Source organism: Telopea speciosissima, chromosome 5, assembly GCF_018873765.1.
Source record: "Telopea speciosissima isolate NSW1024214 ecotype Mountain lineage chromosome 5, Tspe_v1, whole genome shotgun sequence".
NCBI classification, from domain to species: domain Eukaryota; kingdom Viridiplantae; phylum Streptophyta; class Magnoliopsida; order Proteales; family Proteaceae; genus Telopea; species Telopea speciosissima.
Genome location: NC_057920.1, coordinates 10,854,520 through 10,882,513, shown reverse-complemented (window position 1 = coordinate 10,882,513; position 27,994 = coordinate 10,854,520). Strand labels below are relative to the sequence as shown.

Genomic DNA, 27,994 nt, shown 5'->3' with positions numbered 1-27,994 from the left:
CGTTTCCATGAAGAATGCTCCACTTATTTTAGTATGTTTCATCCTATACTCTCTCTGTCTCTCTTTCCATCTACGTATCTGGTCTGTTATTTGTTTTCCTAAAAGTGTAGGTTTTCTGTCTTCTTCGTATTGTTTTGCATCTCCTGTTTTTCGTGTAAAGAGCTTGGATTTGAATGACAATCATGGTTTTGGTTGTACTTCTTTGGCTCAGCCTGCATTATCCATTGGAAATGTCGGTCAGTTAGCAGATAAAATCGGTTATTTGGATGATCCCTTTGTTGTGCCCTGCGTTGGCAACGTCGAGGCCTTCTTGCTTTGCCTCTTGAAGGTATTTTTCAAGTTTCACCTCCTCAACTTTTTTTTCTTCTTCATCCCACTCTCCTTTAACTCCTAATATGATCGTAGGATAAACTTTAACATGTTTGTGAAGGATATTCGTAGACCTGAAATTCTTTTACTCGTAGTTAATTGGTGCTTTTAATGGTGAATGGTAGTTACATTTCTCAATTAGAAGATTTTAATGGAAGGGGAAAATTAAGGACCATAAAATTCTACCTTATTAAATAAGCTAATAAGATAAGAGTAGCGGAGATGAGGATGTTGAGATGGATGAAATAAGGAATGACCATATTAGAGCTGGTTTGGGAGTAGCCCCAATTCAAGATAAGTTACGAGAAAATCGCCTGAGGTGGTATGGCCACGTTGAGGAGTGACTTGATTCAGATTGAAGGTGCTAAAAGAGCTAGGGGCAGGCCTAAAATGACCCTAGGAGAAGTGGTAAGGAAAGACATGCATGATTTAGGTCTTGTTTCTAGTATGGCGTCAAATAGATCTGATTGGAGGGTAAGGATCCGTGTAGCCGACCCCAGTTAGTTTGTTTTAGACTGATTCGTAGTTGTGGTTGTTGTGTTCCCTTTCCTTTGTTCTTATTATTAATATTAATTGTTTTTGTCCTCGTAAGGATCTGTGTAGCCGACCCCATTTAGTTGGGATAAGGCTGAGTTGTTGTTGTTGAAAATTCTACCTTATTAGATGACAATAAACTTCTGCGTCCACCCAAAAATAAATATATAAATAAATAAAGACGAGGAAAAAAAAAAGACATTGTTACTTTGTTTATTGTTATAGAAGAAAGTGCAATTGATCCAGATGGTTAAGACTGACAATCAAAGTTTCTTACCTGCAACTTTGACACTAGAAGGTTTTTTTTGTGTGTGTGTGTGTGTGTGTGTGTGTGGTAGTGAGACTTATGAAATGATGTATCCCTACTCCCTGTGCATATGCCTGTATTAGTTGTAAGCTGTTGACCGGAAGTCCTTCTTGTTCTATGGGAATGCTTTCCTCTTGATTGAATGTGTGATGCTGCTCAATTGAATTGGAAATTCATTAAGCCAATTCATACCACAGTTCGGTTTAACTTTTAATTGGTAATGGTGTGATTCAAGTTCTGAAAACATACACCTTTCTGATGCTTTTGGTACCTCCATTGGACAAGCGTAGCATAACATTCTACTTTCCACTTGCAGCTTATGATTCTCCTTCTAATGCACTGACTCTTATCCAGCAAAGATCCCCTGTTGTTAAGGTATTGCCTCAACATTTTCTCTCTTGTGCTACTGTTTGCCAATTATGAACACGTAAATGAACTCATCAAAGATATTTTTAGACTTCTCATTTTAAATTATAATAAATTTGAGTAGAAGTCAAAGGTAGGGAGATATAAGAATCTAAAAAAGACTAAATGCCCCAAAATTTTTTTTTTTGGGGGGGGGGGGGGTTGGGGGGAGAGATACCCATACTCACCTCTTGCTTTGCTTGCTCATTTTTCATGGCGTTTGCCTATATAGGCATCTAATAGATGAAGATATTTTTGAAGATGTAATGTATTGGATATTTAGATCTCTTCGATGAAACATTTGATGTGAAGTAGACGTACATTATTTCCATGTTGGGAAAAGTGGCATAAGGATGGCCGAAATGGTATTTATGAAAATCTAATTTAGTATCTTAAAATTGGGCAGAACAGTGGCAATGGGTAGAAATCTAAAGTGGTGCGAATAAAATGATATGTAGAAGTTAGTCATTAAACGAGGGAAAAAAAAAGACTTTTGTGAAGTTAAAACCAATGAGAACATTCACACTAAGGGGTGCTAAATTCCAGCCCAAACCTGGACCGACCAAAATGACTGGTTCAACCCGAACCGAACCGAATGCTTACCGGTTTGGCTTCAGCTAGTTTTGTTTTAAGAAACCAATAGACCAAAAAAATCTTATATATATGAAAAAACTGAATTGATGCCAGACCGATACAAACCCATTAAGAAAACCAAAAACAAAAAAGGGAAACAGACCGAGACAAAACTCCAACTTACCGGTTTGGCTTGGCCCAGTACCAGACTGAACCGGCTGATTGATACCCCTAATTCATGCATACTTCCCTCTTTTGCACAGGGCTCTCAATTTACGTTGATTATTTTTTCTTTTTTCCTTTTTCGTTGAGGTGGAGGTTTGAAGATGGGTATCTCATATATTGCCTCCCCCCCCCACCCCCACCCCCACCCCCACCCCCACCCCCCAAAAAGAAAAAAATCATTAGGAGTTGGTTATGGTAATATGGCTCCTTGTATATGTAGGGTCTAGTTGCAAATTTTTTGTTCATGGGACCCCTCCCAAATTTTTGTTATGGACATCATTTATGGTCTGCCTAGTCACTTCGTTGTTGAGGAATGAAGAAGTTTGAGGTTTTAAGGATGACTTCCACGATTTTTTTAAAAAATTATTTGGATGAGTCAAATATCAGTGTATTTTGATTGGCCATTTTTGTTAGAGGAAAGAACAATGTTCAAATTTCCTTTTGGGTGAACGGATTGTGACTGCAGTTCAATTTCCGTGATGGTTTCAGCTGAGGAGTCTCCTCTCCAGCTTTGGTTATATCAGTGTTTAATTTATTTTATGTATGCTTCTTCTATTTTAAGATACTAACTCAGTGGTTACTCTTGCTTTAATAAGAGGATATCATTTGCCTAAAAAATGCCATGTCTAAGATTTTAAGGTATTTTGTGTCACATCAAGCTGGTCTGATATTTAAGTTTGATGCCACTCATCATCCAAAGGGAAAAGGGTTCTAACGACGGATGGAGATGATGAGTGAAGACGAAGATCGATTAGATGCATGAGTTTCTAGGGATTTTGAGACTTTTTAGGGTTTGGAAACCGACGATTTGTATGTGGACATGTCGAGCGATGGGTAAGGCTCGTTTGTTGGAGGTAGAGGAGAAGAATGACGGAGAAAGAGAGGGAAATGGAATGAACGAGGAAGCAGGTACCTGTTTCGTTGGAGGACGAAGACGACCTTGGTGGAGTTGCAGCAGAACCAGGAGCACGAAGGTGAGCTTGGCAATTGAGTCGAGTTGCAGAGTGAGGGTTGGGGATGACCACGAAGGCGAGCTTCTCATCAACGTTTAGCAATCACGGGTTTTTTCCCCTTTTTGTCGATCTTCGCTTCATTTTTCCACGATAGATTTGTTCTTGTTCTTTACAGACCGTGTCTGAGACAGTCTGTAAAGAACGTTCTTTTAGGCAAAAATCCTTCCGTTTCGTTCTAAAAGAACGAAAAAATGAACCGGCATGCCAAACGTTTTTTCCTGTTTTTTCGTTCTCAAAGAACGTAAGAACTGTTCTGAACGCCGTTCAGCCATTTACCAAACGTAGCCTTAGTGTCATTTATTCTGTTCCAAAGAATCTCCTGCTGTTCAACTCCAGCTTTCTGCCTTCTGAGAGATGTTCAGGTCCCTGACCGGCCAACATACTCTGAATCCCTTTCCACTAGAGTCCAGATTTGAGGCAGACTATAAGTTTGCACCCAAAGAACAGCCAAGTCAGGGGTTTCCACTCAATTATGCATAAATACCCAGTGCTCAATATTAAGGATTTCTCCTGTAGGCAGTCTTTGAATAATTAAATTTCTGACCACAAAAGTCCTCAAATAGAGCAGAGTGCATTATACGATCTGATTTGTTTGCTTTGCCAAGCTGAATTTGTCAGCAAAGTGTGAGTGTAATACCATCATTCCTGAGGGACTAGTCTGAAAGCCCTCTAGACCACCTCCATGTTTACTAACACTTTCCATGACCGCAGAAAAGATAAAGGGGGAAAGGGAATATCTTTGTTGAATAGCTATGTAGCTCCAAAAGAAGGCCACTCACCAGAGGCAAAAAATAAAAGACATGAATCCAATTCCTGCCACATAACTCCAAAAACTATCTCATGAAGGGGGTAATCTAGGAAGTCCTAGGCAACAAATTTGTTTACCTTCTCCATACCAAGCTTGCAGAAGCTCGGGACCCCTGATTGAAGAATTGGAGCCAAGAAAGCAGGCAGGGAATATTTAGTGATTGGAATATGAATGCTATGAGGCTTGGGTGAGAGAGCAGGTCTCAGAGGCCCAGACATCGCATCATGTGAAAGCAGCTAAAAGACCCATAAGAGCTGTAAACAAGTGAAATAGGTTCCTGATGGGTCGGTCCACGATTTCAGGATCAGAGACCCCCCCAACCACCTTACACTTGCAGCACTCTCTCTCCTGCTTGCTTCATTTGCTCGCAATATCGGGCAGCCATAAACTTTGCGTTTGGGAATGAAATCCCCCGAAAAGAGTTAGAATGACAATCCCGTCTCCCTTTAAAAAAGGGCCTAACCCTTGGGGATGCGTTAGTACATCTGATAAATTATTCCATCGAACATAACCCTGGAGCCGGGAATAGCGACATGAACTAAATGCCCTGTCCAAGTCAAGGAACTTAGTCCGAAGAGTCTTGACAAATGATGATTGAGATGAGATTCAGCATTTTTAAACCATTCATTCAATAGGAAGGGAGCCCGAATGTATCCTTCCACTGAAATATGATCTCCCCAGCACTAGAAGCTACCGAGTAATTTGTAAAAGGTCCATTTAATTGGGGGAACCGGCACTGTGTATGATCAGCTCACAGCTCCCTGTGGGAGGAGTCCAAACCTAGTGATTTTTATTCTTAAAAAAAAAATTCATGGGCAATAGCTGACTTTATTTTTGTTGTCCTAAGAAAAGACCACAGAACCTTTTCCCAGTACTAAATTATCTTAAATGGGTTATCAACAATGACAGGGAATGATGATTGAATTTGCAAAGAATTTGGCCAAATTTGCAGCAGCCACTGGGAAGAAGCATGTTATTGTTCTTTCAAGCTTAGACTCAGGGAAATGGCAAAAGTTTGACGTGTTAAGATATGTGAATTGTAACCTGTCATCAGTCTGTACTGAAATATCTCTCCATCATTTCCTAAGTTTGGACTTGTGTTTATGCTGGGCATGATTCCTTTGTCTCAGCGAAATGCAGATTTATTACCTTTCGACTGCCAATACCGATGGAATGGGTCATGATTGTGAAAGTATAGGATGGGAAAGGCTGCAAGAGTACAATCCTCTTCAAAGATGCTTGAAGTATCTTGATGATTTAGCTAAAGGAGATTCTTTTTTAGAGGACAATTTGTCCATCGATGATGAACTGGGAGATGAGGACTACTTCCCCACTTTGCCTTTTGCTGCAACATTCTCGTTGCAAGGTTTTTAAAAAAAAATAAATTTTAAGTTCCTTGCTAGGTGTTGTTTTGAAGCCCAACAATGTTAAACTATAATATAGCAGGGTAGTCATTGAACTAAATTGTTGAATAATGTAAACCAGAATACCGTGGGGTATTCTGGTCTTTTGGGTGCTTTAGTATTATGTTTTATAGTTGTTTATGTACTGCCTAGCTGTATCGGCTAGGCAGGGGTATAAAGGTCATCCTGGGTGATCACAATAGATCATTCAAGCTTTCTCAGTTCTGTTTTTAGTATTCTAGTTCTGAACATGGTATCAGAGCTAGGGTTTTAAGACCTGCTCGATTGTTCAAAAAACCCTTTTCCCTTGATTCCTCTCCTCTCCCCTTTCTCCTCTCCCTTCTCCCTTCTCTCTTCTCTTCCTTTGATCCATTCAACCCTTTTTAGGGCAGCACCCATGAGGTGATCCATCTATGGTTCGAGTGCTGCCCTCCATCTCACCTCAATTTTAAAACCTAATTCAGATCGATAGCTGCTGCCATTATCTCTCTCTGCGATTCAGGATTGCTTCAGATTTTTTGGAGATCGATCTCATAACAGTTGGGAGATCGATTGGTTTCTTTGGAGCATCAATGCAGGCCTACGACAGCATCTATCCTCTCTGATTTCACATTGATTGAAGATCCCACAGCTGCAGCCTCTTTCCTCTTCTTATCGATCTCAACTGTCAGGGTTTTGCAAAACCCTGACACTTTATCGATTTGGTTCTTCTAGGCTGCTGTTTGGGAAGATTTTTTGAGGGATTATTCCCTGGTTATATTGCTGTACTCGACACTATTTCAGCCTTGAATTCCTGCTGTTTTTTGAAGATCAGAATTCTGTCCAATTTCAGATCGACTATTGCAGAATTTTTGGAAATTCAGTTTTTTTCAAAAAACTCGAATTTTACCTTGCTGCATTATGGGTGACTCAGAGGTTACATCAGCATCTTGGAGGAGATCAGACCAGGACTGATTTCCTGCCCTATCTCTGCCATAAAACTAGATGGTACCAATTATCCGATTTGGGCCAGATCCTTATCCCTCATCGTGGCGGCAGGGGACTCACTGCCACCTTAATGGTATCACCAAACAGCCCATCAAGAAGGGGTTGCCCGCACTAAATGGGCAGCTAATGATGCGATGGTGATGTCTTTTGTTCGAATTCTATGACCATCGACATTTCTAGTCAGACCTTCTCCTTGACAACTGCGACTCGATATGGACTGCTTGTCAAGGGTACTTATGGTCGTCAGGGGTGGTGCTCGGTTTATGAGATCCGAAAGACTCTTCAAAACACTACCCGAAAGAGATGACAATCACCAAGTACTATGCTGCCCTCAAGTGCTTATGGCAGCAATCGGATCACTATGCTCGATTCTCGCCTACTCTGCTGCAGATATTACGACCTACCACACTTATGTAGATCGGTTTAGTCTATGACTTCCTGGCTGGACTTAATGATGATTATGACCCTATTCGGGTGCAGGTTCTTGGTCGGGTTCCTTTTCCCACTTTGGAGGAAACCTTTTCATATGTTCACAAAGAGACAAGGAGGGCTGCTATGATGATTACTCCTAAGGTTGACAGATCAGCTTTACGACTCACGGTTCCATCACTACCGACACTTCTGCCGATAATGTTGCTGCTCTGCTGCTAGTAAAGAGCCTGTGAAGTGTGATCAGTGCCACAAACCATATCACACTAAGGCTCAGTGTTGGAAACTTCATGGGAAGCCAGCTGATTTTGAGAGCAAACGTGGTCGTGTTAAATCTAAAAACAAGGCCAATCACACTGAAAGTGTAGCTTCAGCTCCCACTACTGACATTGGTTTCTCCTAGGAAGAACTTCAAGCTCTCCAGCGTCTGTTGAACACATTTGCTGCCCCCACTACATTTGCTGTCAATTCAGGTTCCTTCTTTGCCCATACAGGTATTTCCTTTGCTGGTCATTGTGCATCAGTGGTCTCCACTCCTTGGATCATAGACTCTGGAGCTACTGATCACATGACAGGTTCCTCCAGTCTTTTTAATACCTACTTCCCTGCTTCTAGTAAAGACAAAGTAAAAATTGCTGATGGGTCCCTCTCCTCCATATCTGGGAAGGGCTCCATTGGTTGTTCTCCTTCATTGTCTTTATCTTCTGTGTTATATATTCCCAAGTTTACTACTAACCTTCTCTCCATTAGTAGTATCACTAAATCTTTAAACTGCAAAGTGACATTCTTTCCTACTCATTGTGTTTTTCAGGAACTGGACTCGGGGAAGATGATTGGATCGGGTAAAGTGCATGGCGGATTGTACTTGCTTGATGGAGATCCTGCATCTACACAGGCTTTACCTTCTAGGCTTTGTTCACCAGCATCTTTTTCCTCTGAATTACACTTATGGCACTCTATACTAGGACATCCACCTTTAGGAACCTTATCTACTTTATTTCCCGCATTAGGCAAAACTTATAATAAAGAAGATTTTTTTGTGAGCCTTGTGTCTTGGCCAAACAGACACGTTCCAACTATCCTATTTCTAATAAAAGGTCATCTTCTTTATTTCATGTTGTTCATTCTGATGTGTGGGGTCCTTGTAGAAAAGTTGCCCTTTCGGGTCATCGGTGGTATGTCACCTTTATTGATTGCTATTCTAGGTTTACTTGGGTTTATCTGATGCACAACAAAAGGGAGGTTTTCTCATGTTTTCAGCACTTCACTAGCTGGTTCAAACTCAATTTCATAGCACTATTCAAATTTTACGGAGTAATAATGGGCGAGAGTATATGGAAGGTCGGTTCCAAAAATACCTGGCTGCCCATGGGATCCTCCATCGACCACCGTGTGTTGATACTCCACCCAAAATGGTGTGGCGAGAGGAAGAACCGCCACCTCTTAGAGGTCGCTCGGGCCCTTTGTTTGCCGGAATGTCCCCTCGCTTCATTGGGGGATGTTGTTCTCACCGCCGCCTATTTAATTAATAGGCTGCCCGTCGGTCCTTCACTCTAGACCCCTGTTGAGCTACTACTTGGCTCTTCCTCCTTTATTGTTCCCCTAAGGTGTTTGGCTGCGTGTGCTATGCCCGAGATATCAGGTCCTCGAGCAAGCTTGAACCCCGTAGTCTTCGGTGCATTTTCTTGGGGTACTCTACTACTCAGAAGGGGTATAAATGCTATCACCCTCCATCTCGCCGGACTTTTGTCAGCATGGATGTTGTGTTTCATGAGCGTCTCTCCTACTATGTGTCCCCACCTCTTCAGGGGGAGAGTGTTAGCGAAGATGTGTTGACTGTTGAGCATCCTCCTCCACTCCAGTCTGTCTATAATGAGTCTGTTCAGCCTACTTCTGGTCCTCCCCCCGAGTCAGGGGGAGAAGTTCTTGTTCAGGGGGAGCAGACCACTCCAGTCCAGACTGAGGTTCCTGTTCAGGGGGAGCAGACCCCTCAAGCCCAAACTCCTGTCCAGAGGACCATTAGTGAATTTCAGAGGAGGATTGATGCTAGCACTATGAAGACCTAAGGAAGGAAACATAATCAGGTTCAATCCACTGTTGCTCCTGTACCCATCCAATTGCCGAACCTGGATCCAGAACCTACCTCTCCACCTGGTAATGTTCCTTCTCCTGACTTGCCTATTGCCCTTCGCAAAGGTGTCAGGACTTGTACTCAGCATCCTATATCTCATGTTGTCTCTTATGACTCCCTTTCCCCATCATTTCGTGCTTTTGTTACTTCTCTTTCTTCTGTTCGTGTTCCTAATAATTGGCAGGAAGCTTTATCAGATGGAAAGTGGAAGGTAGCCATGATGGAAGAAATGGAAGCCTTGAAAAAAAATAACACATGGGAGCTTGTTGTTCTTCCACCTGGGAAGAAAATCGTTGGATGTAAATGGGTGTTTGTGGTGAAACAGAAGGTGGATGGCACCGTGGATAGATATAAGGCACGGCTCGTTGCCAGGGGTTTTACTCAGACATACGACATAGACTACCAGGAGACCTTTGCACCTGTTGCAAAGTTGAATACAGTTCGTGTGTTGTTATCTTGTGCAGTCAACCTTGGTTGGGAGTTGCAATAGCTAGATGTTAAAAATGCCTTCCTGAATGGAGCACTGGAGGAGGAGGTATACATGGACATTCCACCAGGGTTCTCTTGTGACATAATAGAGGAAAAGTGTGCGGTGAAGCGTGCACCGTATGGGCTGAAACTTGATCACCTTGGGCTTGGTTTGGTCAATTCCACAAGGCCATGATTTCTGTGGGCTATAAGCAGAGTAATGCTGATCACACACTCTTCATCAAGAGGGTTGGTGAAAAACTCACTGTTCTTATAGTCTACGTTGATGATATAGTGGTTACTGGCAATGATGGTGATGAGATCAGACAGTTGAAGACCTTCCTTGGCCAGGAATTTGAGATTAAAGATCTAGGCAAATTAAGATACTTTCTTGGGATTGAAGTGGCCAGATCTGCGAAAGGCATATTTCTCTCCCAAAGAAAGTATGTCCTAGACTTGTTGGCTGAAACCGGTTTGCTAGGCTGCCACCCTTCGGACACTCCTATGGATCCTACTGTTTGGCTCAAGGAAAATGGTGGTGAGCCTGTTGATAAAGGCCGGTACCAAAGACTTGTAGGGAAGTTGATTTACCTTTCACACACTCGTCCAGACATTGCTGTTGCTGTAAGTGCAGTGAGTCAATTTATGCATGATCCCTACACTTCTCATATGGAGGTTGTTCTTCGTATTCTACATTATTTGAAGTCAGCTCCTGGAAAGGGCATTCTTTTGTCCTCACATGGTCACCTACGGGTAGAGGCATACACCGATGCTGATTGGGCTGGTTCAGCAGATCGAAAGTCCATTTCTGGATATTGTTCTTTTGTAGGTGGAAATCTTGTTACCTGGCGTAGCAAGAAGCAGAATGTAGTTGCTCATTCTACTGCCGAAGCTGAATTCAGAGCTATGGCACAAGGAATTTGTGAGTTACTTTGGCTTAAAGGGCTGCTACAAGACTTGGGTCTCCCTATTCGCCTTCCTATGATGCTGTACTACGATAACAAGGCTGCAATAAGTATAGCACACAACCCGGTGCAGCATGACCGTGCCAAACATGTTGAGGTGGATAGGCATTTCATCAAGGAGAAATTAGAAGATGGGCAGATTTGTATTCCCTTTGTGACTTCTTCGGATCAGCTTGTTGATATCTTCACCAAGGGTCTGCCTGGAAAATTATTTCACCCTAATCTAGTCAAGTTGGGCATGATCGACATATTTGCTCCAACTTGAGGGGGAGTGTTGAATAATGTAAACCAGAATACCGTGGGGGTATTCTGGTCTTTTGGGTGCTTTAGTATTATGTTTTATAGTTGTTTATGTACTGCCTAGCTGTATCGGCTAGGTAGGGGTATTTTGGTCATGTAATTTCATATTCCAGCATTATAAATAAAGGTGCCTGGGTGATCACAATAGATCATTCAAGCTTTCTCAGTTCTGTTTTTAGTATTCTAGTTCTGAACATAAATATAGTAGGGTCAGCATGTGATGTGATCCTTGCGGGGGATTCAGTGCTAGTAGCTGGATGGGTTTCGTCAAATTCTGATGGTCCTTAGAGATATTCTTACCCTGTCAAGAAATCTAGATCCTTGAGTGCAGGCAAGGGGTATTTCGTCCCTATGGAAGCTTGAAGGAATAGTTGATTTGTCCGCAATGGATTAAGAATAGTTGTAATTATATGTAATCTGGTTTCTTCTTTTATGTGCTTCTACTATATTTTTGGAAGCTTTCTGTTCTTTTTAATGATATATTCCTGGGATCCTAGGTGAAAAAGGTACCATGAAATGAAGTTTTTGAATTATTGTGGTATCAATGCTGGATTGTCTTGGATGATCCTGATTGACTTGAACCATGGCTAGTTCTATAATTTCTTTCTAATATACTTAATCTTTTAGCATTTTTTTAAGGCCAGTGGTAATTTATAATAATTCTGTTTTATTAGAAATAATGATGTTCTCAAAAGTCACTAAACTTGGATAGTATTAGCTAGTTTATGTGCCATTGCTCTGTGTTTCTTTATAAAGAATTTTCTCTGATGCTCTCTAATCTTTTAGTATGGATTATGTAAAAAGCTAGTCAAATTGTCCTGTTTTCATGCTTTATTATCTCTTTCCAGTATTTTTGTGGTCAAGTTTCTTTTTGTTGCACATCCTTCAACCTTTTAAACTATTTCCTCCTTAGGCTATATGAGCTCTCAACCATAAGCACTAAAAGTCAGATCACTTGCTTGTAGTTTGTTGAAGATCAATATTTTTTTGAAACAAGGGGAATCTGTCTCATGAAAGCTTTTATTATTATGCTATCAGGCAAAAGGTTTGAAGGTCACTTGCGTATTAAGCTACTGTTCAGAAGGAGATAACATTCCTGATTCTTGCAGTTGGCAAAAGCAGCATGCAAACTTCTGAGGCTAGGCACTGACAGTTTCCGAGGTGAGTTTGTTTAGTTTGAAGCTTTCACATGTATCTTCTGGTTGGGTATGATGTTCTTCCTTGAGAATGGATATGGGAGAACAAAGGCAATGATCATGGTTTTACTGCAGACAAGTAGATCCTTGAGCTATAAACTCCTAATAAACATCGTTGGGTTCAAGTGTCCCATTCTTGTTATTGTTTTCTTCAAATTTTTGTGCATAAATGTGTACAGAAGGTGCTGCAACTGACTTTCTGTATGTGGGCCTCTTTATCATTTACCTACATTAGAAACTTAGGTGATATGCCTTCACTTCACCACATCCTGGATGCATGTTAGGGCATAATACTGGTTGGATCTGTAAAGTTTTGAGTCCGGATCTGAAACTGCATCTGACTCTAAATCGATCGACAGTCAGATTTGGATATTTATAATACAGTCTAAGCATTTTATATGTAAGATATACATAGCTATCAATTCTGTCAGGCCCTGAATCCGGATCTGAATAAATGCCCATCCCAAGTGGTATACATATCTAGAAGGATAAATTGGTGCAGATGAATAAGGAAAAAACCGAATGAACATGAACTGTATTAGGGTTCTCTAATCCTCGATTTTGAGATATTTTGGGGCAATTTAATACCATGTGGTATAGCATAACACATGTACAGTAAATGTGCTATATCAACGAATAAGCACTAGTGAAAGAACAGTATTTATATTAATCTTTTCCTCAATTGATAAATTTAAGAAGTATTTATGATAGTTATATAGCTCTAGTTGTCAAGACGCCTAGGCAACCAGAGAAGGCCAAGGTAACTGGTCGCCTTACATGTCTAGGTGCCCAGATTATTCTCAGTCAGAAGATGAGGAAAACAAAGGTAAAAATGTGGGAAAAAGTAAAGAAGGGAAAGAAGAAGAGGGAAGGAAAAGGAATAAAAATAAAACAAAACCAGGAAATGGGATCAGCTTCCTCAAATATGGTGATTGCCTTGGGGAACTTGGCCTCACCTAGGTATTGCCTAGCACCATGACTATATGTATTAACACAACAAATAGAAAAAGATGGAATTGTATTTCTATGTATTTTAATTTTGGCCAAATGTTCTCTGTACCAGGGGTAGGACGCGCCCAGACACATGGGGGGTGGGCGAAATGACCACCCCGCTCCCCTGAATGGCTGAAATGACCGCCCCATGTGTCTGGGCGCCTGTGCTCCCAGGCAGAAAACAATCGCCCTTTAATTTTACTTAATGTGCGATTACCTAGTGAGACCTCACCTAGTCCCCTTGGATTGGCTGGTTGCCTTGCCTTGACAACCCTTAAAGGACCAAATATGTTCCTTTCCCCTTTTTATCTTCCAAGTTATAATTGTTTAATGAAACCCATCTGCGTAAAATATCTTTATGCTAGTCCTTTCCCCCCCCCCCCCCTTTTAATGACGAATACCTGTTGAAATGGTTATGTCATCCATCAGTCCTCCAGCTTAAGACCATGTGAACAAACCTGATTATTAGATTAAAATGGTGAATGGCTTAAAAAGTTTATTATTCAGTACTAAATGGTTCTGATTGCTTTGTGCAGGATATGAAGGTGGTGGATGGGTCATTCCATTATCATGGAAGACTGTTTATGGGCCACCTCCAGGCATGTCACTCTTCTAGGCCATAATGACATGATCTGAAAAGGTAAAGTTCTCATTAAGTATGACGTCAATATTATTTCAAATTGGAAGAGTTTTTCTTTCTTTTTTTTTTTTTTTAAAGATCTCAACAAGATTTGGATCTGAAAAGAGAAAAAGAAACATATGGAAGATGAGGAAAGACGGGATAGGACATAATTATGGGTCAGAAATGAGATTTGAAATGAAAATATTTTGTGAAAGAGGATTCACAACTATTAGATTTCAAACTTAGGCATCTTTGGCATCCTTTTGGAGCACCAGAGGTTTTGCCCTGTATTTTTTTTTTTTTTGTTTCCATAGAGGTAGCTATGGGGGAGGGAGGGAAGATGAGAACCAAGAGGCTTGAACCCAAGACCTCCTGGTAGGGTGGGCTTTTACGCTCTACACTTCTACCAACTGCGTTAGGCAATTGTTCTCCATGTATTAATAAAATTCCAAATTTCTTTTATCTATGAATATTATTTGTCTGTCTGATTTATCCGTTAAGGTTATTTGTGTGCCTGAATGGTGCTATTTACTGCATTTAAGGCTGAGGTCTTGATCGTGAAAAGAATAAATAAATAAACAAAAGGTTGAGGTCTTTGATTCATGATGGTGTTCTGTGGTTTCCTCCCTTCTATTGCTCCTAATTCTGTTTTGAAGTCCGTCATATAATTCTGGATCCTTTGCTGTTTTAGAAACTAATACTGAATGTGCAGACCAACCTCTAAGCTTTCTCAATAGTACCCGATCAATGGACACTCCTCCCTTGCTTCAAGTAGATTTGACTATGTCTAGGTAAGCCAACTCCCCCCATTTTTTATTTTTTAAAAAAAAAAGCCTAATTAGGCATCAGTTAAATCAAGGTGATTTTGTGAGGGGAACTTTAGAGCTGAACTTCCAGCCCTATACCAGAAGCTTCACTCCCTAGGGAAGGAAAAGGGGGAGATGGTTGGGAGTGGAAGAAGCAGAATGCTGAACATGGGGAATGTCATTGTCTGATGACAGGACGAGTTTGGATCTTTGGCTCTGTTTTCATATTCTAGGTTTGATAGTCCAACTGGATTGAGTCTGGTGAGTCATATCCCTCTTATCATGGTTGCACCGGTCTAGCATCATCCCTGATGATGCAGTAAGTGATAAATTGTGGTAGGGCTGCTCTGGGTTTTCCTCCCTTCTTCCCCAAAGAATCCTTGTAGGTGGGTTGTTTATGTCTCTTTACCAGATGTTTCTTGTACTTCAGCCACATAAGGATGACATAGACATGGCAGATTCATATCATTCATAGGATAAAGCAGGCCGCAGCCCTTTACCTCTCTTATCACAGAATAGCGTTTCCCACTACAGAACTTTACTATCTTTCATTAAACTTCTGATGAAACAAACTTCATAATTAAACTAGCCATGTAAGTATGTAACCTTTGATAATGCTACAAGTTGAAACTCTTGAACCTTATCTAATACTGATAGAAAATAACTAGAAGTGGATAAAGGTGACATTCTTTTAAGGGCCATAAAAAATTCGATAATCATTTTCCCCTCCAATTCTTGCCTCTTAGCCCTAAAGTTAGATTCTGATATTAAAGTTACATGCAAGGAGTGGAGTTTTTGGCATGGAAGTGGTAAAAACAGGAGCAAAAAATAGTCAGATTTCTCATTTCTGTTTTTGAATAATGGACAAGGATGTTGGATTCACTAGTATGAGTTAGACAATTCGCTCGTGGTACCTGCTTAGAGGATTGCATTTTCTATTATTTTCATGGAGCTGTAATGTATCACAGGTCGCCCATTAAAGATGAAGAACTGACCTTAGGCTTTAACTTGCCCTTTGATCAAAGGGTGGTAGAAACTGGTTGACCTTTAATAGTGACTTAAGACCCTTTTGGTAACTTCAGAAATATGTACTTTCAGTGACCTCTACTTCATCAGTGTTGAACACCTACCAAGTATTTCCATAACCAATAGAGGTGTAATTTGCTTCAGATTAAGGTGCAGTGAGATTTGCAAGGACATTTTAGTGATCAGAAATGCAGTCCTTGACACCTGAGACACTCAGATTTGTCTGAAGATGACAACTCAGTCAAGACAAGTAAGGGTGACAATTTCTGGTTAGGGCTGACCTGGCAAGACTGTATGTTGAGTTTGGCCTTTATGGTTGTCCTGGTCCAACCACCAATTAACCTGTCCACATAAATGCTGGTAGTATGTACTACATAGTTAATGAATACCATATTAACATTCTTTTTTGGGTGGGGTTGGGCACACTGCTTGCTTTCCACAAGCTGGCGGCATGCACCAATGGGATGTGTGAGATGGGCAGGACAGGGGTATCAATTCGCAGGGGGATGGGAGGGAGACAGGCATGGCTGGGCAGCCTGATGGCATGCCGAGCCTTTTTTCTATTTGATGAGAAACAAAACAATCCAGGAAACATCCGACGCCATATAATTTAACTTTTTAGCTAGAACCCTAGCAAGCAACACCCATATTTACAGATTTAAAAGGGTTGATAGTCATAATCCCATCCAGTAACAAAACATTAAATATCCCAAGGCCAAATCTGCTTGATTCCTTGACTCATTCAGTCTGATATTTCCTTCGATTCAGTCCAAAGATCTACCTCTTTTCATCCTTGCTTTTCTACCTCGTGCAATCCTTGTAAGATGCTTTTGATTTGTGAATCTCAGGTGCTCCCTGTATAACCAGTATTCATAAAAACCACAAGTAAATGGGATTTATATAGAAAAATAGATGACCAACCCGCCTTTGCAATCATAGTTGCCATAAGATATAAATTATCAAACAACCACCACATAATAATCCTTGGAGCCAATTGACTCTAGAGTTATCTAAACAATGATCAGATTCATCAAAGGAACAATGAGATCAATTGAATGGTTTTCAAAGGATTAGGATTCAACTTTCGAAATATACGGATTAATGACGGAGAAAGGTTTCCTACACCGTGTGGTCAAGGAACCGTACAGCCATCAATGACCATATTATCTGCTCCTATTTATGAATGATCGATAATACCTACCATTTTCCCATATACCTTATGAACACCGTCCGAGCCCATCGGTCAATGGATTCTCCCTTGACCCCGAGTAAAGGAATGCTCGGTCTGTTAATAATATATATATTATAGCAAATGTATTTATCTGGGAAAGTGCTAGTCTGTAATTTGGTATGGTAGATGGCTAGTAGCCTTCCTTGGACTTCATGTGATGAAACTGGAAATTAAAGGAGTGACTTGTATGAGACAGATTAACAACCCTAATTTTTCTATATACTTTAATTTGTAATTGACATTTTTAAGCGAAATGTTTATATATTATTAATTGTAAGAATATTTTAAGTTCTATATATCAATCCATTCAACCATGCTTACATTTATGCAAATATAGCCTCATCCAAACAACTTGTGTTCTCCCAAATTTCTATACATATATTGTCTACATATGAACTAGGAGAAAGATTTTTCCTTGCCCAGGATGGAGAGAGAATCTCTTCATCCATCATCATGTTATCCTATGAATGGATTTTTGAGTTAGTGAGTTTCATCATTAACTCCCATCCTTACTGTACGAAGTTGAAAACAATACCCTTTCCCGATCTAATCGCAAGATCAGATGTTGTGGCTTAAGATGTTCTCTCTTCACCGTGGAGTAGGGAAAACAATCTTGTCCGGTCAATTTGATTATTTTTTCTTCCACTATATATATTTTTTTTGGTAAAGTTCTTCCACTATATTCATATATGGGACAAAATAAGTTAATGCAAAGTATTCTTTTTTTTTTTGGTAAGTGCATAATTTATGCAAAGTATTCCACCCACTTGTCTACTTGCTCAAAAAGTCTGACCTTTCTATTCCAGCCCATATTTAGGGTTGGGCTGGGTCAAGGTCTATCCATGTCCTCTCATGAAAATTGCAACCTCTACTGGATAAGGAAGATGAACCACAAATCTTGCATGTTCAAGAAGGCACTAGTTGCTATCTTCTTCATTTGGCAGTTTCTGTTTGAAAATTTTGTGATTGTACTGGCCTTAAATCCTTCTTCTGCCCTCTATGGAAGGGTGAGGGTGTATATCTAGTCTATTTCCATGTATATTGACTTCTGGCTGCCGATACCAATACGTATCGGTTGAATTGGTCCATATCGGTCTGATTTCAGATCAAGATGTCATTTTTTTATTTAATGAACTTTTTGTCTATACCAGCTGATCCTTATCATATCAGTATCAGGCTTTGGCAATAGCAATACATATCAGCCGATACGATACCAATACTTTGAACACTATCAGGAATTATGGAATTTTTCCCCCTTTCTTTTGGGGGTGTGCCCTTGTCAGTGATTTAGATAAGATCAACAAACAAATTGTCTCCTTAATCTTGTATGTTTGCAAAAGAAATGAAGGGGCATTTCATCTTCTACATTAGTTTCTCACCCAGACACCCATGATCCATCCTTATCTTTGTTAAGCTATTCCTTGGGTCCTGTTTGTTTGACAGGGTTTTGTGGGGTGAGAGTTAACAGACAACTATCTCACCGATTCTTGCCACTATCCAAACGAGGCCTTAGGGAAGTGTAGAGAATTTGGCAGTGAAACGATAAGATTAACTGAATAAGATATGCAAGTTAGAGAATTAGGGTTGATGAGGTCGTTTAATATAATGAAATCACGTTTTAATCATTCCAACTAATTATAAGTCAAAGAAAGCTTGAAATATCTGGATTAGTAACTATATAAATTGAGGGAGAATGTTCTTTGTGCCACAGTGCAGCCTGTGCCCAGGCACATGAGCAGCCAGTGCAGGGGGGCAGCTTGTTCATTGCGAAGCACCCCATAAATTAATGTTTGGCTTAGGAGTTAGGGTAGGAAGATTCCATGAAATGGGAAGGAAAGGGTTGCTGAAAATGATAACCAAAAACCTGTGGAGTACGTTAGTGATGTGCCCAAAATCCCTAATTTGGTGTGAACTTTCTTTGTTTGAAACTGATTTGAATTGTTTGCTAATATATTATAGTATTATACGTGCTGAGCACGCAAGTTGATTTTAGTATGAAACGAATCATTCAAAAAGGGTAATGAGCTGTTTAATGGGCTTCTTAGATTTTGGTATGGAGGGGGGCAAAATCATCCGATCTGGACTGATACGGCCAGTTCGTATCAGTATTAATATCAATATCGGTGGAGACCGATACTGAAACTGATATCATGAATTAAAAATAGAAAGAACCCCAATAAAATTGATAAAGTTCAATATTTTTTTAACATTGGTTTCTTTTATGGACAAATTTTTCCTTCATCATGTGGTAATGGTTCAGCCACCATCCTAGGGTTTGTAAAACCCCTATAGGATTTTGGTATGTTTCCAAAATACCTTCCCGATACCCTCTTGCTCCCATAGAGAATCACACGGTGAATGGATTTTCATTCCCAGTGGTTTGAAGGAAAACTCAGCCCTTTTATATATGAAATATTGAGACCAAACAAATAATAGATTGATAAGAAGCTGTTAAAAGAAACCGAAATTGACTGGACCGGTAGCTACCAGTTTAGGTTTGGCTTTTATAGATTGAACATTGTATCGGTCTGGTTTCAATCTGGCCAGTATATACAAAAAACTAAAAAACCAACCAAAACCAGATTGAACTGACCATTTTGAGACCCTTTATGTGCCATGTGGCAGCTGACTCATCAGACTCCAACTTGGCAAAATTAAAGGGAGAGGAAACGAGGCAAGAGCAAAAAGAATCATTGGTATAAGATACTTTTGGTGCACTGTAGATGAAAGAAATTTGCAACTCTAGGTGTTCGCTAGTTGACTTGTCCATGTCTTGGGCTTTTCTATTCATCTTTTCTTTCTCTTCCTCCCTGAGATAGACTGGTGTAGAATGGAAAAAGAAAGGTGAGAAAAGTTTGAATGGAATCACATGGGCTTGCATGATTGTTTATTTTGTCTTGAAAAAAGGAACAGAGAAAGTGAAGTTGGTCCGATCCCGTGATCCCATTAAAATCAATGACCATAACGTGTTTGTGTTTATGTGTGAGTGACTGGCATGATATTCTTCTCCCTTCCCAACCTTAATACCATTATACCTACCTACATTGGTATCAAAGTAGAGACTTCAGAACTTCAGATATGATTCTCAGTGATTGCAGGGTCAATGGTCAATCCAACTTGTTCATTGATAATTGAGATTGATCCAATGGGCACGTTTGGAAATATTCGGGTTAGACTCTTCCTTCGCTAGTCAAATGTTGTGAAAGATTATTGGGTATTTGTGAAAACAGAGCAATTAAATTTGTTTCTTTACCGTAATTGGGGCATTGGAATGAGACTTGCCACATGAAAGGGAGATGGTGATGGAGACTTGCCACTACCCTTTTGTTGTGTGTGTGTGACCATAGTTGTAAGGCACCAAGGTGAGCCAGGGCATGGGTAGGACTGAGGAACCTTGGACCCTACGCACTTAAGCAATGTTTTGGGCAAGGCCTTATCAAGGCATCCATAAAACAAGGTTTAGTTTAGTAATTAACTTTTTAGAAATCTAATCTTGGCCTATTTGTTTAATGAATTAGTAATAATATCATGATATGAAGTATAAACTAAAGAAGAGACATGAAGCATTCACTAATCAATCAATGATCATTCACATTTGTCAAACAAGCAATAAAATCGAGGAATTAATCAGTTTTCTAATTAGCACAATTAAAGGGTTAATTATATATATATCAATTTTAAATGTATGGCAAGTTGCAATAAAGTAAACAATAAAAGCATATGATTATACATGTGTTTGACTAGTGGCAAGAAATTCTTTGGCGTTAAATCAAAGAGGTTGTTTCAGTTTGATACCATCAAGAATTCTTAACTATTGCATGAGAACAAGTTTATCTTTAAATTAAAATTTTTTTTAATCACTTTAGTTCTTCTTTACAACATCAATGACAACAACAACTCAATCTTATCCTAACTAAATGGGGTCGGTTATATGGATCCTTACTCTCTAATCAGTTTTGTTCAAGATCATACTTGATACAAAGCCTAAGCTTATGCATGTCTTTCCTCACCTCTTCTCCTAGATTCATTTGATGTCTGCCACTTGCTCTATTTTAGCTCTTTCAATTTGAATCTAATCATTCATCCGTACTGTAGCATCTAAAGGCTTCCATTGAACATGGTCATGTCACCTCAAATAAATTTCTCATAGCTTATCTTGTATTAGAGCTATTCCCAAATCATATATAATATGATCATTCCTTACTTTATCCTTCGTACTTTTGCCACACATCCATCTCAACTGCATTAAATATATTTATATGATATTACTTAACTATCCAACATTCTACACCATACATCATAACTGGTCATGTGACTGTCCTATAAAATTTTCATTTAAATTTGGGAATACGTCGATCACATAACACTTTGGACACACCTCTCTACTTGATCCATCATATTTTAATTCTCTGTGAAACATCATCCTCTATGCTTTGTGGAATGTCTTTCTCATCAATTTTCACCACTTCATTATCCGTCCTAGTGTAAGTAACGTTAAACACCATATACTCCATCTTTGTTTTACTTATCTTAATTTTTTTTTGGGGAGAAAGAATGCGACCCGATCGTGCCAGACATGCCGCCCTTGCGCCTTGATACAAGGGCGTGGGAAAGGATAGCACCCCTGGTCATTTTCGAGGTTCCAGGGGGTGCGACGGTCATTTCGCACGCCCCCTGTGTTAAGGCACAGGGGCGGCGTGCACTGTGCAACTGGGTAGCATTCTCTTTCCCAATTTTTTATTCCAAAGTTGATCTTCATAACTCTAACTTGACATTAATCATTGCTTTTGTCTCATCCACCAAAACAATATCATCAACAAACAACATACACCATCTTGAATGTCTCTGGTTAAATTATCCATTATAAGCGCAAATAAATAAAGGCTTAAAGTTGATCATTGATGTAATCTAATTGTAATTGGGATTCACTACTGTGACTCCTCGTAGTTCTTACCTTATTCATTATACTATTATACATATCTTTAACTATGTTCACATATTTACTTGAAACACTTCTCTTTTCTAGTACTTGCCAGATTAACTCTCAAGGGACTCTGGCATAAGTTTTTTCTAGGTCAATAATGACCATATGGAGATCCTTTTTGCAATTTGTAAATCTTTTGATGAGTCTCTTAAATTAATAGATTTTGTTGTGAAATTTTCTGGCATAAAACCAAGTTGGTTCTACGTAATAGTAGTTTCCTATCTCAAGTGAGTTTCAATAATTCTCTCCCATAATTTCATTTTCTTATCTCAAGTGAGTTTCAATAATTCTCTCCCATAATTTCATTGTATGACTCATTAGTTTTATGTGTCTATAATTATTGTAGCTTTGACTATCACCTTTGTTTCTATAAATCAGAATCACAATGCTTCTCCTCCATTCAATTGGAATTTTCTTTGTGCTCATAATCTTATTAAACAACTTGATTAAGTAAGATAAATCACAAATTTCTAAGCTCTTCCATACTTCTGTTGTGATCCCATCTGGACCTGATGCCTTACCTACGTTTATCCGTTTTAAAGCTTTTTGTATTTTAGACACCCTAATTTTCGTATGTATCTACGATTCTACGTCATGTAGTGTCTTGATGGGTAATGTAGCCTTCCCAGATACTATTACTCGTAATATTTTCATCATTAATATATCTAAAATGGTTGAAACCTCTATTCTTCCTTTCCCTTATTTGTACTATATTATAGATATTTTTCCCCCCTCTTCATTTGTACTCAGATTGTTATAAAAATCTTCATATTTCTTATTTACCGAATATAGATATTGAATTGTAATTTTGAAAATGGACGTTTAAAATGTCCCAAAAAAAAATCTGAAAATAGGTCACAACCTAGCCAAGGCGACCAAATAACTCCTTAGTGAGACTTTGGTGTCCAAAGTTAGGGCTAAATTGTAAAAAAAAACTAGATGAGTGCAAGTGTTGTCCATTCTGAAGAGCCATATGGCCTAGGCTACCTTGAAAACTATGTAAGTGGATGGTATTAATGACACTTTAGTCTATCGTGATCATAATTCTAAGTTCTTTGTCACCAAACAAACACATTGGATTCAAGTGATGGACCTCACACACATCTTGATGGTTAATTTTCATCACCAAACAAGCATGGTAATGCCTAACTAGTGGGTTAGTCAAAATCTTGTTTAGAAAACAAACTTAGAATTTAGGGAAAAAAGAATGCTGCCTTGTCACGTGGCTCCTGTGCCAAGATAAAGGAGTGTGCGAAATTACCACCCATCCCTCATAAAATATAAAATCTTATCCATATTGATGCCTCTGTGCCTCTTTCATTGATCCCGTGTCAATGCAAGGGCCACGTGACCAAGCAACGATCTCTTACCCTAAAATGTATTATTAAATCACTTCTTATGTTTGTTTTAAATTGAAATTTGCTCAATGAGATACTGTGGAAATCCTACCATTTGATAGAAAATTAGATTTTTGAAAAAGAAACATTTTATGATTTAAATTTGCTTTACCTCTTTACTCCCATTTTTTTTTCCTCAATTGAAAAAACTACCCTATAACTTTCATAGAAAGAGGTTTTAAAATAGAGCCTTCTAAAATGATGTCAAAATTAGCTAGAATGAACCCTAGAAGCTTATTGTTGGAATTGTAGGTCCAAATGTCTAATTAGGCTTGTGTTTATTGTTCAGACTTTGGTGTGGATATTAACCCCACAAAGATCCAATTGTATACAATGTTTTTAAGTGTCTTGGGCATGGTATAAAATATTGGTATCAGTATCCATGTCGGTTTCGGCCAACATCATTACCGATATATATTTTGGGCTGTAGCAGACCATTTTGCCTTCATTTTTAATAATAAAAAATAATAATTTTTTAGGCAAATTTACCTTTACTAAGAATCGTTGTATCGATATGGGATCGGCCAGGAAATGATATTGGCCGATACCAATATTTAAAACCATGGCCTGGGATGGCCAAAATATTTGGCGAAAAATGTCAGCTGTCTGGTGTTTTCGAGGTAAATGTTTTTCCAAAATTTTGATTTAAAATGTGAGTCTATGGAGATTGGCTTTCATGATGAAATTTGATTTGATCAGACAAGAATTGTAAACAAGTCCTCTAATGAAATGATTATTAAATCTCAATGTGATGGATAGGATTCGTGGTAATAATAATGTCACAAAAAGCGTTACAAGTGAACAAAATCTTAGGATAAAAAGATAATCAAATAGTATTTAGATAGGATTAGCATGAGCCTTACAAAATGATAACGTCTAGAAAGAAGTCTAACCAACCATATGGTCAATGTTGATTTTTTTGTCTTTGAATTCCTTTATTAAAGCTTTAATGGTGGGTCTCTTAAGCAATCAGATAGGGACAGCCCCATATGCCTAATTGTTCTTTTTTCCCCCTCAATTATTTTGTCCAAACTCCAAATAGGGAAAAGGAATACCACCCAGTCGTGTATTGTGGCTTGTACCTGTGTCCAGACACAGTCGGGTGCAAAATGATCACTCCAACCCTATGAAAAACAGGGATGTACCGGTAATTTTGCACCCAGTTGTGTCTGGGCACAGGTACACACCACATCATACGATTAGGTGGCGTTCTTTCTCCCCTCCAAATAATAAAGGCAAAAATTTTCCTACACGTGGAGAAGAAAGAATTCCTTCACCACTACTGAGTTGATCTTATGATTAAAATTGTACATCATCATAAATTTTCGGTTCTATTGTACAACCCGAAAACATTTCTCCCTAATCTAAGGTAGTAGCGAAGGAAAACTAAGTCACTTAAATATCTCAGGCCATCTTTTTCGGTAAAAATATCTTGGAGCATTCAAAACATGATTTTAGTACGCGATATAGAATCGTTTATCGATCAACTTTAAAACTGACACAATATCAATACGGATTGGTCCGTATCTGATAAGTATACCATTGATTTTCTTCTTTTTTTTAAAAAAAAAAAAACTGATTTTTTTACTATTTTACCCTTGATTTGTACCGTTGCACTGATACAAATCGCCCGATACCTCAAACTATGAATCAAGAATAACAAAAAGCCCATATATGATCCACATGGCAAGAATTTATGTGTATATTTACGGATCTTCATTGTCTCCATTTATTTGGCCCTCTATTTCCTCTATTTCATCTACAAAAAAAGAATGGACCCCCTCCAAGTAGTATGTTCGGGGGGGGGGGGGTAGGGTGATCATTTCCGTCATCTTCTGAGAGAAAATGGAGAAAATAAAGGGACAGATAAATGGAAACGATAAAGATCCGTATATTTACCCACCAGTCAACCAGATATGATCATGCATTTAATGACCATTCCATAAATCCTCCCACCTGCTCCAATTAAATTTTTAGATAGAAAAAACAACTGCTATGTGGAGCACCCGACACATGTAAGATCCGACCCATTGAAGCCCGTGCTCTACACGTGCAAAGGCCCTTTACTAGGTAAAAAGTCTTATTTCGGATACCCAAACCCTAAGCATATTCATGACACGTGGACAGTCTTTTTAACAAAAAGTCGTTGGCAGAAGAAAAACTAACCCATTACCAAAAAAAAATTAACCTCCGTGGTCCCCGACTTCATTAGGTCAACGGTCAAATATGTCTGCTCCTCCTTCAATGCCAATTTCTCTACTACCTTGAATTAAAATTTTTTATTTTTATTTTTAATAGATTTAAAGTTCAATAAAACCACGTGGCCATTTTTTAGTGGAGCTTAGAGCCTCTATATTTTAGAAAAAAATATAAGGCCACGTAAGCTACTAAAACCACTAACATGTAAAGAACCACAAAAGTCGTTGCACCAGTTTCTTTGAAGGCTTTGGGGCCCGTTCAACCTTGAGCCTAACACTGTTGGTTCACCTAACCTTTGAGCCTTTGGCCAGTTTTAGAATTCTAGGGTTCTCTTACCTTTTCCACATTCAAGTTTGCGTCAGTCTTGTTGAATTTTTGGCCGTTCTACTCCCTCTATATGGGCCCGGATTTTCTCATACTAGTGTCCTCACCACATCATTGTAGAGAGAAATTTGCACGCCATATCAATGACAGTGTAGAGAATAGTATCATTCACACAATAAACAAAATGTGTTTATTGAGAGAAATATCATTATGGATCCTACATCTCATTATGTAAAACAGTGCATGATGAAATCTCTACTCTAGTGTTATCCACCTTTTTTTTTTTGGAAAAAAAACATATATCAATACCCTCAAGGGACGTACCTCGAGTGATGAGGGACCATGCCTTAGGAAGTGCAGATGTCTTGAGTTTGATTCCTCTATAACCTTAGACAAGAATATCCTTAAACATAATACTTGGTTTACTTAAAAAAAAAAAAAAAAACATATATCAATTCATGAAAAAGAAAAAAAAAAACTCAATCTTAAACATTATACATGGTTTATATTAATTCATAAAATAAATAAATAAATAATAATAAATACGCAAAGGGACATTCTTAAATATGTATGGTATGATTTTTTTAGAAACTTTTGTATCGTATTGTTGATTAATATTTCTTAGAATTTGCACTCCGGCGTCGCCATTTCATTTTTTCCAAAAAAAAAATATAACAATTCATAAACGAAAAAAAAAGAAAAATAATAAATCTGCAAAGGGACTTTCTTGAATACGCATGGTATGACTCTTTTGTATGACTTTTAAAAAAAATTTGTATTTTATTGTTTGTAAACATTTCTCAATTCAGCTCACCAAAGTAGGGGGGTTGTTTTTTGCACAAAGAGACTTCCTTAAATACGTATGGTATGATTCTTTTAAAAACTTTTGTATTTTTTTGTTTATAAACATTTCTCAATTCAACTCACCAAAGTAGGGGGGTTGTTTTATGCAGAAAAAGACTTTTTTAAATACGTATGGTATGACTCTTTTAAAAAAATTTGTATTTTATTGTTTATAAACATTTCTCAATTCAACTAACCAAAGTAGGGGGTTGTTTTTTGCACAAAAGACTGAATCTTTTATGGCTGCTAGATGTAAATGTGGTCCTTGTTTCTCGGTTGTTGCGATAGAGTTGCGAGAAAACACTGACCTTCTAGGTCCAACAATGGGGTTCAGCGTTTTCTGAGTGACTCAAACCTAAGATCTTGGCTCTTATGCCAATTGTTGGCCTTTCAGATCAAACGCTTAATAAATTACAGGTAGAGAGGGTGTGATTTTATTTTCTTGTGTAGGATGAACGATTAGTCCCAAAATCGTGAGAAGACACTAACCTTCTACGCCCAACACTTTTGTTTGTTTTCAAAACCTCTAATAAAGAGGCTCATCTGTGACTGTTAGCTACATGGGTTTTACGTAGAAGAACTTCACGCGTTTGGTGGCAATTTCCACCCTCTTTCTTTGTGTCTCCTTTACTAAGAAGGGGCTTAGCCTCTTCTCCCTATGATTTTGAATAATTTGTCCTTTGTTCTTTGATTAAGTTTGACTACAAATCTGGAGGGATAAAGGTTCCAAAGTAACAGTTTTCGTGTAGGGTCTACAGTTTCAACTGTGAACGTCTGGACCTAATTAAAAATGGAAAAGGATAGAGTTGTAATTTTACTCGGTGTAAGGTCTTGTTTGGAAAAATAATTTTTACCCACTGCGAACTATTCCTGCAACATAGTTATGTTACCAAAGGTAAACGCAGCACTTATTAAGTAATTGAATTGAGTCATTCTCAGGAACCGCTGGTGGAATTAATTGCATTATTTTATCCCAAAAAATTAATACGCCACAACTTTTATATACCGAAAATGCCCTCATGGAATATATACAAATACAATCTCTTCCAAGTGCTTACTAGTGGGGGTATTTAACTTTTAATTACAACACCCCTGGACCCACCATCATGAGTGTTCTTTCTTAAGATCTTATTTAAGGGTTCTGTAAGCAAGCTTTTCATGTATTAAATTCTGTAATTAACGTAATACGTATTTTGCGTTTGGACTCAGACTTTATATTGGCTTCCATTCTTTCTCTTTTCAGAAACTGTGAGAGAGAGAGAGAAGAGAGAGGAGGGACTGAAAGGGTTTTTCCTTTTCAGTTGGGTTTCGTTGTACATTTCAAGTCTTTCTCTCTCGTAATTCGTAGAGAAATTTCAGAGTTCACTGAAGAATTTGCAGAGAAGGGCAGGTAAGACTGCAAAGACTAGACTTTAGCAGAGTTCCAAGTGTTGGATATTTTTGAGATCAGGACTAA

At 38.7% G+C, this 27,994-nt stretch overlaps 1 pseudogene; it reads left to right on the top strand.

Moving 5' to 3' along the window:
• The first annotated feature begins 7 nt into the window (after positions 1 to 7).
• LOC122662758 lies at positions 8 to 13,901 on the top strand (annotated as a pseudogene).
• Positions 13,902 to 27,994: the final 14,093 nt, after the last annotated feature.